The sequence below is a fragment of the Agelaius tricolor genome, unplaced genomic scaffold, assembly GCF_023055355.1.
Source record: "Agelaius tricolor isolate 1412-34295 unplaced genomic scaffold, bAgeTri1.0.p SCAF_5, whole genome shotgun sequence".
NCBI lineage: Eukaryota > Metazoa > Chordata > Aves > Passeriformes > Icteridae > Agelaius > Agelaius tricolor.
In genome coordinates, this window is record NW_027269265.1 from 21,870,951 (window position 1) to 21,888,137 (window position 17,187).

At 44.7% G+C, this 17,187-nt stretch overlaps 1 protein-coding gene across 1 annotated transcript in view; it reads right to left on the reverse strand.

Annotated features, from left to right (window-relative positions):
- NRXN3 (neurexin 3) overlaps positions 1-17,187 on the reverse strand; it is a 967,492-nt gene that overhangs the window by 947,357 nt on the left and 2,948 nt on the right. The gene's annotated exons all lie outside the window — the stretch shown is intronic.

The window sequence follows — 17,187 nt, forward strand, 5'->3', positions numbered from 1 at the left end:
TCCTAATTTGTTCCTTGGAGTCCTAGCACTGTCAGTTCCCAATCACAAAGACATCAAACCTATACCCTGTCCCCTCCTCCTCTAAAATCTTTTACTGGAAACTGACCGCTCTTACAGGATGCAATAGCCAAAACTTTTCACAGGGACACATGATGATGTGTGTTAAGAAAGTGGTTTATATGAACTGATTGAAGAGATAAGTGAAACCTTGTAAACCAAGGCTGAATCCACTTGCAGTTTAGACAAAGGTTTGTGCTGACCATTCTGGGCAACTTATCATAAGAGAAAAAAAGAAACTTAAGGGAAAAAAGATTCAACTGAGATACTTTGGTTGTGGACAGAGCTAAACAAAGACACAGAGAAGCTCCAAGGCAAGAGAGGTCTGCCCCATCAGCCAAATATTAGAGCAACCATTTAACTCTTTAGAGTTCAAACTCTACAGTCAGCAGGAAACTGACTGAAAGAAAGGCAACTTTCCAGCTACTTAGAGTAGCTAAGAGCAATGAGTCAGAGGGTCAGCATCTATGATGCTAAGAGTTTCACCTGGAAACATGAAAGAAAAAAAGGACAGTAGCATCTGCTCACTAGGCTGCTCCATAAGGCACATCATGGGACCAAAACACACACACCCTCAACCCCCAAGTAGTGAGTCAGGACAGAGCCTTTCAAATCTTGATGCACAATACTCCACACAAAAGTTGTTTGCAGTGACCTGTTGCTTTCACACTTTATAGGAAAGTTGCCTATAACATCACCCCCAAACTTCTGGCAGGTTACACTGTGACATGACACACTACACCCAGGCAGATGCAGAAAGGTATGTGTGCAGGTGACAGAGGAAAAGGCAGTCAGAGAAGTGAATAAACATACAGGCAGCAGTGATTGAAAACTCTGAAAGTCTAAGGTCTCTGCAAATGCCTGAGTAAAAGCAGAGGCAGTCTCCCAGATCGATTATGCATGCACGCCACTGAAAACACAGACTGCTATAGTGCCAGAGCTCTGCTGGATAATTTATAGGCCGGTGTTAGTATTCACAGAGGAGTGGGCAGAGTTCAAAGGAACGAGGTGAAGAATAAAAGTTTAAGCCTTATGAAAACACCACCACAGCCAGCATGAGCATCTGCACCACAAAGGGCTTCAGCTGTGCTGGGTGCAGGCAGAAGCCAGCAGATATTATCAAAGTAGGAGCCATCAAGTGTTATCTTGGCACAGGGGCAGAGAGTTCAGGGAGGGTGTACAATCAGAGCATGCACATGTGCAAACTTTGCAAGTGCTGAGCACATGCCTGCTTGACTTTTGGAAAAGCAGAGGAAAGCTGTGTGCCAAACAGCCTGCAAGCCTGTTCTAGCACAACACTTCCTCACAATCTTCTTGATTCTTCTACACTCACAATACCCCAGATTTGCTGGGCTACTTCTGTCACAGAGATATACAACAAGCAGGGAGTAACTGAAGACCTTCACATGCCTTTTTCACTAATGGTCTCACCAGGATTTGAAGCCAGCACTGTAGGGAAGAAATTAAGCATACTAAGCCATACAAAATGCAAGCTTTATTTAGGTGAGCTTGAGTTTTCCAGCTTTATCACTGCCTGAGCCTCTTAGACATCTAGTTATCCAGAGACAAAGATGGCAAGACATGAGGTCATCAATTTACTAAGCCTTATGTCTGCTCACGTTTCAGATTAGACACAACACCAATGGCATTAGAATAAGTACTGTGCAGTAAACTTCAGCAGAGATGTAAAGCAAAGGCTGCCTCGCCCATCTTCACTCCTCTCTCTGCAAGACTACTCTAAAGCCAGATCTTACAAACAGATATGCAGGTGCACAGCATTTACTGCCACTATTCACTGTTACCATCTAGTGCTGGAAACAGAGTACAAGGGAAAGCACAATATACAGACAAGATGAACTAAGGGATTTAACCAGTATTTTTAGTATTGCATGCATGCCCAGATAGCACCTTTAAACTCATTGTCATAGCTTCCACAGCACTCAGCAAAATCCTCTCCAACCCTACTCATTCCAAAAGAGAGTTGTCTGGAGATACAAGTAATTTTTTGTTCTAGAAGCTTTCCTAAACGAAGCTCTCTGGCCCTTGCAACACCTACCCAAACTGGGAAGACCCACAGGAATTTGGTATAATACAGTGTGCTGCTAAGTATTCTAACAAATACTCATCTGACTCACTTATTCCTGCAGGTTAGCCTTCAGGGACATTCTGTCTGGGTGCAGTACTTGAGGCTCGATCAATTATAGAAAGTTATCTTTATTAGAGGCCACAGAGGGGCATGCTTTAGAGACACAAATCACTTAGGATGAAAACCCTTCGTTCTACATTCAGGCAGCATCACACAACAATATTTCTGTGTATGACTGGGTAATACAGTGATATAATTCAATAGAATAATTGTCACTACAACTAGACTCCTCTCTGTACAATTAGAATTTTAAGGTGGGTTTTTCTCCATAGAATCTGGAGGACTGCAGTATTGATGGATGCCCATTCTTTTAGTCATGAGAGGGCTGAGCAGGAAAGAATTGAAATAAGGAATCTATGTCTTTATTCTTTTAAGCAATGCAAAGAATCTCCATAAAGAGATGGCAACACTATTACATGGAATATGTAACTTGATTAATTATGTTGCTAGACATGTGATCATTAGGGTCTTGGCAATTAATCTATTGTTAGTCCACAGTATCATTCCAGGTGGGTTTTTGCCTGCAATGCTATTACAAGTCAGAGGACAAAGGTACATGGTGCACAAGACGGAACGTTGTGGGTTGGCAGCATCTGCTGATATGTCTGACAACCATTAACTGAGAAAAGTTTGGAATACTATCTCAAACCAATTCTAAGATGAAGAGTGCACCAAATGTGATTAAATAATTTGGTCTGTTGTCTATGATCTTCAACAAAAATAATTTAAACTCCATCTATTGAATTTGAGACCTTTTTCAGAGATAAGAAAAAGAGATAGCAATTTGCTTTTGTCATGAAATAACTCAATGGCAGGATGAAAAAGAAAGTTTGTGCCTCCTGCCCTTTCCATTTGATTATATACCTCTGACAATATAAAGGGAGGTGTCAAGGGGGAAAAAAAACACAGAACAACAGAATAAAATAAAACACATGAAAATATCTAGACAGAGTCCAGTGAAAAGAGGCTATAAAGCCGTGTTCACATGACAAGGTTCTGGTAACTGGGGGACTGCAGGGTGGAGCTTCCAGAAGCTTCTCCCATGTTCAGGAGAACCAATGTCCGTCAGCTCCAAGACAAACCTGCTGCTGGCTAAGGCTGAGCCCATAAGTGATGGTAGTAACACCTCTGTGATAACCAATTTATGAAGAAAATGTTTCTGAACAGAATTAATTGCGGTCAGGAAAGAGAGGAGTGAGACTACATGAGAGGAAGAACTGTGCAGAGCACCAAGGTCAGCATTGAAGGAAGGGCAGGAGGTGCTCTAAGCACCAGAGCTGAGATCCCCCCCCAGCCCACAGTGAAGGCCATGGTGAGGCAGGATTTGCCCCTGCAGTCCATAGAAATTCATGGGGGTGCAGGGATCCATCTGCAGCCCACGGAGGGGACCCACACTGGAGCAGGTGGATACCCAAAGAAGGTTGTGACCCCTTGGGAAACCTGTGCTGGAACATGCTTCTGGCATGACTTGTGACCTTGCAGGGGACCCACACTGAAGCAGTCTCTTCCTGAAGAGCCACATCCTGTGGAAAGGGGTCTATGTTGGAGCAGTTTGTGAAGAACTGTGGCCTTTGGAAGGGAGCCCACAGTAGACCAAGGGAAGGACTCCTCTTCCTGAGGACAGAGCAGCAACAGAAACAACATGGGATGAACTGACTGTAACCCCCATTCCCCATCTTCCTGCACTGCTGATAGCAGGAAGAGGTAGAGAATCAGGAATAAAGCTAAGGCTGTGAAGGAAAGAGGGCTGCAGGGAGGTGCTTTTAGGATTTTTTTTTCTTTCTCATTATCCTACTCTGATTTTGATTGGTAATATTTTCAACTGCCTTCCTCAAGTCAAGTCTCTTGCCCATGACAGTATTTGGTGAGTGATCTCTCCCTGCCCTTGTCTCAACTCATGGGCCATTTGTTATATTTTCTCTCCCTGTCCAGCTGAGGAGGGGAGTGGCAAAGCAGCTTTGGTTGATACCTGGCATCCAGCCAGGGTCAAACCACCAGAAGCAAGACAGGAAAGACTTCAATGGAAATAGAGAGAAGAGGTATAAACTGTTTAACATATAGGGAAACAAAAATTACAGAGAAGAACAACCAAATCTGAAATGACATAATGAATCAGTTTACAAACAGAACCCTTTTTCCAGCACAATTACAGTGACAGAATAATCACTGGAGAGCTTTAAGAAATCATTCACTGAGCTCTTACATGGGATAATCTAGCAAAGGGACCCAGGAGACAATAAAGATCTTAAAGAACAAACTCCTCAAAGCACAAGAACAGTTCAATTCAATTTGTGGGAAACCAAGTGGGTGTGGAAGGAAGCAGGCAGCTGAATGGGAAACTCCTGACAGCACTCAAACACAAAAGGATGAGAATGAAAGGTGAAAGTGGGGGTGTGCTTCTCAGGAAGAATACAGAAACTCTGCCTCAGCATGTCAGGATGAAAATTATAAAAGCTTGAAATGGCATGAAAATTCATAAAATGTGAAAGGCATCAAGAAGGGCTTCTTAATGCACCCTGCTAGCAAAAGCATGACTAAGAAATCTGTGGGCCCAAAGCTGAATGGAACAAGAAACCAGTGGTAAAAAGAAAATATTTAGGTTACCTATGGATGGCATTAGATAGATTTTGCAACACTTTGGTAAGACATCACTTCAGCCAACAAACCTCCTCCATTATGCCACTTACTCTGAATATTCATCCTGCTGAGATCCATCAGTCTTTTTGCTGTGTCCTTCAAAATGCAGGGTAGCAAAATCCCATGTTTAGTTTCATTCTCTTTCCACAATAATAAACTACAGTTTCCTTAGAAAACTGCAATGGACACTTCATTGTTGGACCAGTGTGTCTCCCTCTCTGTACCAGATGAATGATGGGAAGTTTTGGGACAGAAAAAGCTACACTGAGGGAGAATTAAGCTGTTTTATTTAAACAGATGGAAGATGCACACACAACACCACCAAAGCAAAGGACACAGTTTGAATTATTGTTATAATTCTTTGCCACATGCCTACAGAAAGCTTGACAACAGCTAAGCTGTCAACATGCTATCATACCACCCATCCTGCTGACCAGTCTTTGGGTTTTCTGTACTCCCCCAGTTGTCTGTGTCCATCTGTTGTCTCCTGTCTCATCCTTATCTTACTAGCTCTTTGGGGCAGGGAACATTTTTTTGCCTTGTGTTTGAACAAGCATTGTGTAGGTGCTACCACAATAGGCAGGAATAAAAATAACAACAATAATTAGGTTATATCTTAGTATCTCCTTGGGTTGGAATGTTTCCCTCCTGACTTCACAGCAGTGTTCATAAACAATTATAACTTGGTGCAATATGGGGCCTCATAAACAAATAATTACATCCCAACCTACCTTCAACCATTTCACCAGTCATCCCTCGAGGGCTGATCTGCTGAGCTCTCCATATGCTCCAAATGGTGAGTGTGTGTGAACTCAATTTCAGCAGAAGATACCAGCCTTGCAGTGTAGCAGGACTAACACCCTGCATATAACCCATAGATTTTCTTTGGACAGAACAAGCTTCCTACACACAAACTGTTGCCTCCTACTTTTGTGTGTCAACCCTGACTCATTTCTAGTGCCAAGAAGAAGAGCATAGTATCTTCATCCTCTACTCCCTCTGAAGAATGGCAAAAGCCTGCATTTACAAGTTTATGTAAGATGGTGGAAAACAGTTACATTATAAACTGTGCACACAGATTGTGGTCAAGCACAACACTGTACAACTTCAACAAGCATATATTCCCAGGTGTTCTTTGAAACTAAAAGGAAAATCTTCCTTCCTTGAGGCTCGCTAGTGAAAATGGCTCACTGCACTGGAGACACTCAAATTAACTCCTAGGCCCAACTGGATCCAGTCAGGCTGTTAGTGTAAATCTAAGATTCAGAAAAATATAGCAGTAACATGCCACAGAGTATGTCTTGGACTGCTTGCTAGTAGCTGAAAGGTTCTGCTGAACTCTTGGGGAAGAAAAGCCCCATTCACTAAGAAACATCCTCCTCTCTTAAAGTGCCATGAGCCCCTCTCACAAGTACCAAAGTACCAAAGAATCTGTCTACTGAATCAAGCATTGGGCTCTCTCTTCTCAAATCCACTGGCTGCAAAGACACCTCCTGCAATGCCTCATCCACACAACTCTGCTTGAGGACACTGGAAGAAATATGTTGCAGTGAAGAAAATCCTTTGCCCTTGTCTATTTCTTTTGATGGAAGAGCACAGAAAAATTATCTTCCAACACACCATACAAATCTGCAGTGGGTTTTGACAGGTGAAAGCAGAAGTGTAAGCCTTTTTTTCCATCTCCAAATAATTTCACCAAATCTTCCCACTGTAAATTAAACAATAACCAGGATAAAAGTCTCCAATAACTTCCAATTCCTAGTTATGAAGATGCAGGCAGTTGGGCCAGTCCTCTGCTTGTTTATCTGCAGAAATAGAAAGGCTTACAGTGCTGGATGCTAATGTAACACTACTGAACACACAGGCTCCCTCAGGTCTTTTTGGGATGTGCAGTGTAAAACTGGATTATGCCAGGGGCATGGAAGGTGCTGTAGGGCAATCTGCAGAGGGAGTGATTCACCCTGGCCCTGCTTCCCCACGCTCCCACCACAACTGCCAGTGAGGGGACAAGCCTGCCTCTCAGGCACTGCAAGAGCTGTAGGGACCAGACATCAGGAGTTCAGGCAAACCATTCCCTTCTGAACCTGTCAAAACTATAATAAAACAACCTAGATAAAATTATGTGTCTCCTGTCTCATCTGCTCTTAAAACTTCCCTTGAAGAGGGCACTACAGCCTCCCTCAGGACACTGTTTTCCTGCTTAACTTTCCAAATACTCATAAAGCTTTTCCTAGCACTTACCTCCACATCTTCCTTGCTACAAATTAAGCTGATTACTTCTTGTCCTATCCCCAGTGGACACAGAGAACAATTAATCACTGTCTTCTTAAAACAAGCTTTTAAATATTGGATGGCTTTTCCCTCGTCAATCTTCTCTCTAGTCTAAACCAACCCAACCAATCCTCCTCTTGCAGACAGCGTTTGCCACTCTGGCTGCTCTCTCCTCATCTCCTTCCACTGTTTCTGGTTTTCCTGCTCTCCTGGATGCAATGCTCTGCTGTGGCTTCAGCAGTGGCTGCTAGCGTAGAAAAACTACAGCCTGTGTGCTACACGTGACTCTCCTGTTAAATATACCCTAAAATGGGATTTGCTTTTTTGCAACATCACCACACTGTTGACTCATATTCAGTCTCTGACTCACAGTAGTGCCTCCCAGATCCTTTTCTGCAGTTCTGTTGCCTGGCTTGTTATCCCCCATTTTACATACAGGCATTTGAGTAGATCTTTCCAAGTACAGTACTTTTCATTTGTCTTTTATAAATTGCTTCTTATCAAATTTAGACCATTTTCTACTTTAATCGGTAAATTACCTAATTTGTGCCAAGAAAGCAGATCAACTTCCAACCTCATGTTACATATTGGCAACAAAAAGAGCATGAAAGGAAGAACTGCTGTGTTCAAACTTCTTAAAAAGAGTTACTGTCTTATCAGAACCTCAGCATTTCACTACTCCCTTTTCACTCTGCATTCTACCTGATTCTGGCAGGTTGACCCTGGCTGGATGACAGGTACTCACCAAAGCCATTCTACCACTCCCCTCTGCAACTGGACAGGGAGAGAAAATATAAAGAAAGGCTCATGAGTTAAGAGATCACTCATCAATTACTGTCACAGGCAAAACACACTTGAATTTGGGAAATTAATTTAATTTATTACCAATCAAAATCAAAGCAAGATAATGAGAAGCAAAACCTAAAAACACCTTCCCCACATCCCTCCCTCTTTCCTGAGCTTAACTTATTCCCAATTCTTTACCTTCTCCCCCAATTCTTTACCTTCTCCCCATCAGCAGTGCAGGGAAATGGGGAATGGAGATTATGAGCAGTTCATCACATGCTGATTCTGCTGCTACTCCCTCCTCAAAGAGAAGAGTCCTTTTCCTGCTCTAGTCTGGGGTCCTTTCCATAGAAAACAGTCTTCCATGAATTCCTCCAGCATGAGTTCCTCTCATGGGTAACAGTTCTTCACTAACTGCTCCAAAACAGATCCCTCTCCATGGGGTTCAGCCCTTCAAGAACAGGCTGCTCCAGTGTGGGTTCCCATGGGATCACAAGTCCTGTCAGCAAACCTGCTCCAGTGTGGGCTCCTCTCTCCATGGATCTGCAGGTCCCTCCCAGGATTCTATCCCAGCACAGGTTTTCCAAGGCATCACAACCTTCTTTCAGGCATCCCCCTGCTCCAGTGTGGGGTTCCCTCCATGGGCTGCAGGTGGATCTCTGCTCCCCAATGGATTTCCACAGGCGGCAGGAGCACATCCTGCCTCACCATGGTCTTCACCATGGGCTGCAGGGGGATCTCAGCTCCAGCACCCAGAGTCCCTCCTGCCCTGCCTTCTTTGCTGACCTCGGTGTCTGCAGAGTTGCTACTGTCACATATTCTCCTTCCATTTTTCTCTGGCCACAACTGTGCAAAATTTTCTTTGCTTCTCAAGTACGATATCACAGAGGTGTTACTGTCATTCTTTGGCTTGGCCTTAGCCAGCAGAACATCCATCTGGGAGCATGCTGGCATTGCTTCTGCTGGACATGAAGTTTCTGGCAGCTGCTCATAGAAGCCACCCTGTAGTCCCCCAGCTACCAAAATGTAGCCATGCAAACCCAATGCACTGATACACGGTGGTCTTCATAAATTAAAAGTAGCTCCCTCTAGCCTCATAAAATACATTTACTCAATGAAATTACCATCTGCTGCCAAAAAAGTACAGGAACATCCTAGGCACACATCACTCTATGACCCAAGCTAGTACCAAACAGAGCTGCTAGCAACTCATTAGCCCATATCATCCAACAAGGAAGAGAAGGGACACATTTAAAAAACTAATTATTTGAACTACATCTTTAAGACCTGGCTCAACAAAATTATGACTTCTGGTCCACTGGTATTAGATACACCCTTAATATGTATTTGATTAATGACCTATATGAAATTACATCAAGGATCAATGTTTCTTTGTATTTTCTCCATAAAGTTCTCAGCATTTGATTCCCAGATATGCAGCAGGTATTTTTAATGCATATACCTGAAATTATATCATACCCTCTTTGACAATGCTGCTTGAGATGACCAGACAAACTGGCAGATTTTATTACCAGGATATCAATGAATTAACAGGCATTCTGAGTCCCTCAGGAAGGTTGGCCTTAGTCTCCCCATAGAACTTCTGCACTCTCTTTGTCCCCCTTCAAAAAGTCAAAGTAATCAATAATTTAAAATTTGTTTTCTTTGTGGTCTACAAAAAAATGTAGTGTGTAACCAGCCATCATAAGAGAACAAAAAATTACCAGAACTTTTCTCACCCCAAAATTAAAAAGGATGTTAAGTGAATGTTTCCAGAGGAGGATAACAAAGCTGCTGAAATGCTAGGACACATGTCCTCTGAGGAGGGGCTAAGCACTCTGGGTTTATTTAGTTAGGAAAAAAAGGGGATTGAGAGGCAAGCCCACTGCTATCTACAGCTTCCTGAGGAGGAGAACTGGAGGGAGGTGCTGAGCTCTTTTCCCTGGTATTCAGTGACAGGACATGAAGGAATGACTTAAAAATGCTGCAGGTGAGGTTCAGACCAGATATTAGGCAACACTTCTTTACAGAGAGAGTGACCAAACACTGGACCAGGCTTCCTAGAGGAGTGGTCAATGACCTGTGACTCTCAGTGACACTTGCACAATGCCCTTAACAATATCCCTCAATGTTTAGTCTGTCCTGAAGTGTTGGACTAGTTTGAACGGGAACTATTCTATTCTATTCTATTATCAGATATATGAAGCTTTTGTTTCAAGGAACTCAATGTTTCGCAAATTATAATTTTGAATTTTCGGTGAATGGCAAAAGTGATGACTGTTATGAAAAACTGATTAAACACACTCTGGGGAAGAACTCCAGACTTCTGCTTCTTAAGTTAATACTTAAGAACCATCCTTCCTGCTCTGCTGACACTCAATACCACTGTAATGAAGTTCATGAGTCATGGATCAGAACATGCTGAGGAACACCTGATTGAAAAGCCTTACAGAAAAGGACCTGAGCTCCTGGTGGACATCACATTGAGTATCAGCCAACATGCCCTTGCACAAAAGGCAGCTAATGGTATTGTGGGCTGCACTAGAAATGTTGTCAGCAGGTGAGGAAGGGGATCCTTCCCTCTACTCAGCCCTGGTGAGGCCAAATGTGGAGTACTGTGTGCAGCTCTGGACTCCCCAGTACAAAAGGGAGGCAGACATAACAGAGGGCCATGAAGAAGATTATGAGTGTCTCTCATACTAGGAAAAGCTAGGAAAGCTAAGACTGGAGGAGAAAATACTCTAAAGGGTGTCTGGGGTGGGCAGTGTCTGATCAATGTACATAATTACCTGAAGGCAGGGTGTAAAGGTAACACAGCCAGGCTTTTTTCAGTGCTGCCCAGTGACAGGACCAGAGGCAACGAGCACAGACTGAAACACAGAAGGTCCTGCCTGAACATCAGGAAGTACTTTTTTACTGGGAGACTAACTGAGCCCTGGCACAGGTTGCCCAGGGAAGTTGTAGTGTCTCCCTCCTTAAAGATATTAAAAAGCCATCTAGACATGGTCATAATTGCTGGGTGGCCCTGCTTGAGCAAGGGGTTGGATCAGATGACCTTGAGAGTCCCTTCCAAATTTAACCATGCTGTGATTTTCACCAGCCATCAGCAGGTCAAAAATCTTCCTAGAAAACAGCTGCTCTGTGGCCTAATCTATTATTTTTCAAATGTCTCCTGATGCTATAGCAGATCCTTTTGTACTTTGATACTGCAGATGGTGCAGAAAGGAATTTAACAGCTAGGACAGGTTCCTTCTCAGGACAATGCTGCTGTTTCACTTACTGCATGAACTGATTGAGGTCTTTGTGAAATCACTTTAATTCGGACTTATGCAATGCTCAGAAAGGTCAGACAGGTTATTTCCTCCTTTCCATTACTTCCCACAACTAGTGAAGACAGAAAGCACAGTGGTCAAAAAAACTCAAATCAAAACTGTTTAATGCTGTTAAGAATATATTGCTCACATCAGCAGAGAAGTTTATTCCAGATAAGATCTCAGACTAAAGCAAGGACTCTTATCTTCTCTATGCATTCCCAACACCTGGGAGCACAAAAGGAGGACAGCACAGCCTTCCATTGGTTCTTCCAGTCTAATGAACAGAAGAGAGTTCAACTGAGCAAGGGAAGGACAAATCATAATCTTTTCCCACTTTCTAATGGTCCAAGGACCAGAAAAGAAAGTATCAAAAAGTGCCTATCACAACCTACAACCTTATATGTGTGTTCAGTGACTGACATCCACATGTAGTAAATGAAGATCAGTTGGGTATTTGTGAGTAACAAGAGCATTACAACTTGTGGCTTAACTTGCACCACAACTTGATTCACTTATATTTACAACAGCAAATATAAGAGTAGAAAATTAGAAGAATATCAACTGGACAGAAAGCCTCTCTAACACCTTGAAAAGAATCTCTCTTCCATTTTGCTTTTTAATAAAAGTGAAGTATTCTGTAAGAAATACTGTTGTCTACCTGGTAATTCCTTAATTCATATCAGTTGAAAAGTGTGCAGTTACAGAAGGAAGAAAATTTACACTGAAGTTGAATGAAGGACTCTAAGCTTAAGGTGAACAGATTTTTCTACAACCCTTGCCTTGCTTCCCTCCATGACTAGTCATGAAGACAGGACAGAAGGTCCTTCCACACATCCCTCACCAGATCCCATTCCTCCACACTCCATTTAGTTTCTGCAGTTCAAGCAGATTCCTTTTCCCCCTGAAATCAATGTTTAATTAACACATTATTGGAAAAAAAAAAAAAACGGGATGCAAGAGCAGACTGAAACAAAGCCAGCACTACCCTGTTCTGCAGATGCAGCCAGTCCCATTAGACAATTACCCCACTGGAAAGTTATTCCTCTCCTCATCCTCCTTCAGCTGCCAGCAAACATCATCTTCTTGCTTAGTTACCTTTCCTTCCATCCCCACAGGACTCTTTCCTTTCTTAGAAGTGGTCCACAACAGCAGAAAAGACAAAGTAGAGGGAGAAGGGGAGCAAGTGCTCTCTGTGCAGCCTCACAGTGTGACTGAGGCCTCATCTTTAATCCTGCCATCCCCACAGGAGCAGCGCACTGATTCCCCTGATGATCACCCCATCAACACAGCAGGCACAGCAGAAACAGGACAATGTGCTGTGCCATGAGCAGGGGATTCTCAGAGGGTCAAACCCCCAAGCAGATCCTGGAACTACGCACAGCTGGATGTAGCCAAAGGCAGCGGAGATGGTACCGGCAGCTTCAAAAAGTTTACATCATACCTCCCCCTATCCTCATCAATTATTATTCTATCTCATTCCTTGGCTCTCATCCTGCTGCTGGGAGGTACTTGGATGCAGGGGATGCTGCAGCACTGTCAAGGGCATTATAAGGCAGGCCCAGGGCTTGAGCACCCTCCCTGCTACACGCACAGGCACCCACACTACAGGGCTGGTGCAGCCGGCAAAGGACAGCAGAGTCCATGAACTCCTGGGCTGAACTGCCCTAGCTATGAAGGGAGACATCAGGATCTTTGAAGGAATCTACCATCCCAGCACTGTCATTCCCGGGATCCAAAGCCACTAGTGTTAATTAGTTCCCATGATGTGATGGATGACAAGCGGCAGGACTAGGAATGACACAAGCAGATTGTGTTTGAAATAAGCCGTCCCTCACCATCAAGGGCAGAGGAGGGGAATTTGGAAAGGACAGGAGCTCAGCACACCAGTGAGAGACTACAGATACACTGACAGCCCCAAAATCCCTGATATACCCTTCCCACCACCCCAGCTCGGTCCTTCTGCCAGCAGACAAAAACAGGCAGGGGAGTATGCCTGGGAGAGAACTCAGGCTCATGGCTGTGAGAAACAAGAAGAGAGCTCTGAGACGAGGGGAGGCAAAGCAGATGAAGGGCTAATCCACCCTATTGCAAGAGACCATATTTCAGACAGAGCTGAACTTCTGACAGCTGGAAGTGAACCTCCACCATCCTCTGAAAAGCCACACAGTGATACTCGCAGCAGCCCGGAGTCTAAAGAGGCTGAAGGCTTTAGCCCAGACAGAGCACTTCGCCAAGCTGGCTGCACAGTGCACAGTTCACAAGAGCTGTCCACGGTGCTCAGAGAGCACTGTTTTCTGTGAATGGTAACAAGAGAAACTGTGTTCCCATCTTCTCTTAAGGGAGAACACAGGATCTTCCAACATCACTAGTGTATTTCCAGTAGAGGTCTTTTTGCTCAACTTTTCCAGAACATCACTACAGAAACACTGCATTTTATCCCTACTAGACTTCAGTAAAACCATACTCAAGTTAGCCCAACCAAAAGTCATGGTTTTTCCATTGAAAAAAAAAATTCACAAAAGGGTATAAACAGAGCACTAGAAGTGCCATCCATTGCCCACAACAAGTTGAAAGGAAGAACAAATTTCTCCCATGCCGTCTTTCTATGAACGTGTCTTCATCTGACTGTTTGGATGGCAGTGAGAAATCAAAACACCACTTCTGATTCTCAGAGTCCTTTACACATGAATTGCCATTATCTATGCCCAAGTGAGGAGAAACAGAAGAAAAGAAAAAGCAAACAACCTGAACCAAGATTATGTAATGTACTGGTTTCAAGAAGATACCTCTTGTATCTTGGTTTCAAAATTAAAAGTATTTCCCCCACCACTTGCTGTATGAACAAACCAGCTCTGCTAGACTGACAGACTGCTATTACATAGAAAAGGGGGATGAGGGAGAGATGAGAGCTGATAAAAATTTCCAAAGCTTAACCAAAATTTAGGTAATTTCCAGCTCCAGCTTGGGCATTTGTCAAAAAATAAAGCCTGTCTTCTCTTCATGCTGGTGGGGGGCAGGGGCAGATAAAGCTGGATGCATTTTGTTTTAAAATTAAGCCCCTTGTCACCTGCATCATCATCAGAGGTCATGTCTTATCCTGGCTTTTGGTCATCATAAAGCTTCTGACTGTTTCAGTTTGTTCTTGGACAGACCACTGTGTGTCCTTATCATTGACACAGCCTATCACAGCTCAGCCAGCATCCTGACATCCACTTACTTGCACGTGCCCACAGCACAGGGCTAAAGGAGAGGGCAAAGGAAAACAGATCGGGGTGGAGGGGGAGAAATACACTTTGCTTGTCAAGAAAAATACTCTAAAGAGCCCTGGAGGAGGCTGCAGAGAAAGTTGTTCAGTAGATCCCCCAAAATACCACTGCTGATACAAGAAAAAGGGAACTAAACTCTACCTTCCCAGGAATAATCCAGACAGGAGCCCAACCATCTTGTACAGCCTGAAGGTGTCGCTGGCTTGGCAACTTGCTTAGAAAGGGAAGAAAGTAAGGGATGGAGGAGGCATAATAATTTAGTTTTTGCACAGGGACTTAAAATCCACCATCATTGTTACCACAAATTACCCCTGGCACCATCTCTCACTCTCTGAATGCTTTGCAGGAACTGAGTTCTCCTCTTACTTCAAGGATGCAAAACATTCAGGGTCAGGGTAAATTCCAGCACTATGTCATGTTCTTCCTTGGGTCTGAATCACTGGGGAAAAGGAGGAACCATAAACCCTTAGGCCCACCTTTGCCCTTCAGGGCATCAGGGAGATACCAGGGAGGCAGTCTCCACAGGATGGGAGCAGGAACACAGGCCCTGCAATACATTCTGCCCGTTGCTCAGATGGCCACCACATTGTCTTAGAGAGCAGCCATGTAAGAGCCCAATGTAATGAGGATAAAAATGTGTGAGAGAGCATTGAAAGGAGGGCTACAAAGATGGTGAAGGGCCTAGAGGACAAGCCTTATGAGAAACAGCTGAGGTCACTTGGACTGGTCAGTCTGTAAGAGACAGGGAATACCTCATCAGAGTCTACAACTTCCTCATGAGGGGAAGTGGAAGGGCAGACACTGATCTCTTCTCTCTGGTGACCAGTGACAGGACTCAATGAAATGGCCTGAAGCTGAATCGGGGGAGGTTTAGTTTGGATGTTAGGAGAATGTTCTTCCCCCAGAGGGCGGTTGGGCAATGGAAGAGGCTCCTCTCCGGGGAAGTGGTCACAGCACCAAGCCTGACAGAGTTCCAGAAGCATTTGGACAATACCCTCAGGCACATGGTGTGATTCTTGGTGTGTTTTGTGCAGGGCCAGGAGTTGGACTCCAGCTGAGGATACTGTATGATGGTAAGATTCCTACAAGCACAGGAGCTGCAGCACAACAATCACTTCCAAACTAACTGAGGTAAGAGGGACAGCAGGGAGAGATTAGAAGGTAACTACTGGTGAAGCTGGGCAGCTGAAGCAAGATTGGTTCTGGTGAGGACAAACCAGGGGAGCAGAGGAATCTCTCCAGGCATCACCTAGAGCAACCATATGAGGCACTGGACACACTCCTGCCTCCACCCTCCTGCCTGTAGATTATCACTGCATCTCAAGGTCAGAGAAAGGAGAAAAGCAAAAGGCAAACACCAGTAGCTCTGGACAGATCTATTTATTCAACTTTTGCTATTGTTTCATGAAGCGGAAAGATCCAGAAATATGGAGACCTCGGAGCAGGCACAGCCACACAGAGAAAATGAGAAGCAGCAGCTGGCAGAACCACAGAAGCACCTTCCTGCCACAGCTCCCCTAGCCCTGGGTGGGAGCAGCCCATGGCCAAAGATGGAAGTCAGTCCTTCACACCAGAAAAGGAGGGTGCTGAGCAGTTCTGTGAGCCTTGGAGAGGGTCCTGAACATCCTGAAATGCAGGAAAAGCTTCCCTCTCAGTGCCTCAGCTCCCTCATCCCCACATGCCAGTCACCCCAGCCACCCACTGAGGCTTGTCGTATTCTAGCTGGGGGAACAAAGGAGGGGAACAGTGGATGGAGAGAGAGAGACTCTTACCTCCCTATGCTTCCCCACCCCAGCCTTTTCCCTGCTCCACTCAGACCTGAAAAGCCATGGCTCTCCTGCACATCCTACAACAGAAACACAAGGAGCTTTTCTCCGCCTCTCAATTCACCACCCTCCAGGCTCCAGCAGGGACTGCATGGAAATGGCGATATTCCTGTATTGTCTGGATCAACAGTACGGATAAGCTCAAAGAGGGCAAGAGAGGATGGCATGGGAGGATGAGGTGGGAATGCTTTGTTCAGCCCTGGTTCCAGTGCAGCCCACCCCCTCTCTCGATCGCAATGCCCTCCAGCTCGGACATGCAAGAAGGCATTGGAAAGGGAGGGGACCTGGGACGCTTATGAATTTTGTTTCCCCTATCAAGGGGACAGCACACTCCCTCGAGCATGCCTGGCTGTGACGGAGCTCCCTGGAGTAACCTTTATTCCAGTGTGTCGCAAGCATGTATTTCACGGATGGTTACACTGCATCATTATCACCAGACGTTCATTTGACCAAAATAATGTTATTAGCATCGTCAGGTCCATCTTCCCCCACACAATTTCTCCCTGCCCAGTACACATACACTCCCTCCGACCCCCAGGCCCCTGCCATCCACACAGGGCACACCCCTCCCCAGCACAAAATCTCATGATGTGTGACACAATGTCCAGGAAAAGAGAACGGCAAGAGGGGCTGGCGAAATGGATGGACGTGCCTTTGGCAATTACTGCGTTCCTCAGCCTCTGTCAGTGTTTACCAACCATACAGACACACAAAGATTCACACACAAAAACCGAAATTAAATCACCGACTACCCAAGGTGCATGACCATGGGTGTATGCGTGTGCCCAAGCTGCAGCCACAGTCCTGTTGGGAGCCCAAATCTGTGTGGCATGAAGTAAAGGTCATCATGCCACTGTTGTGATGCACTAAAAAAAAGCCGCAGA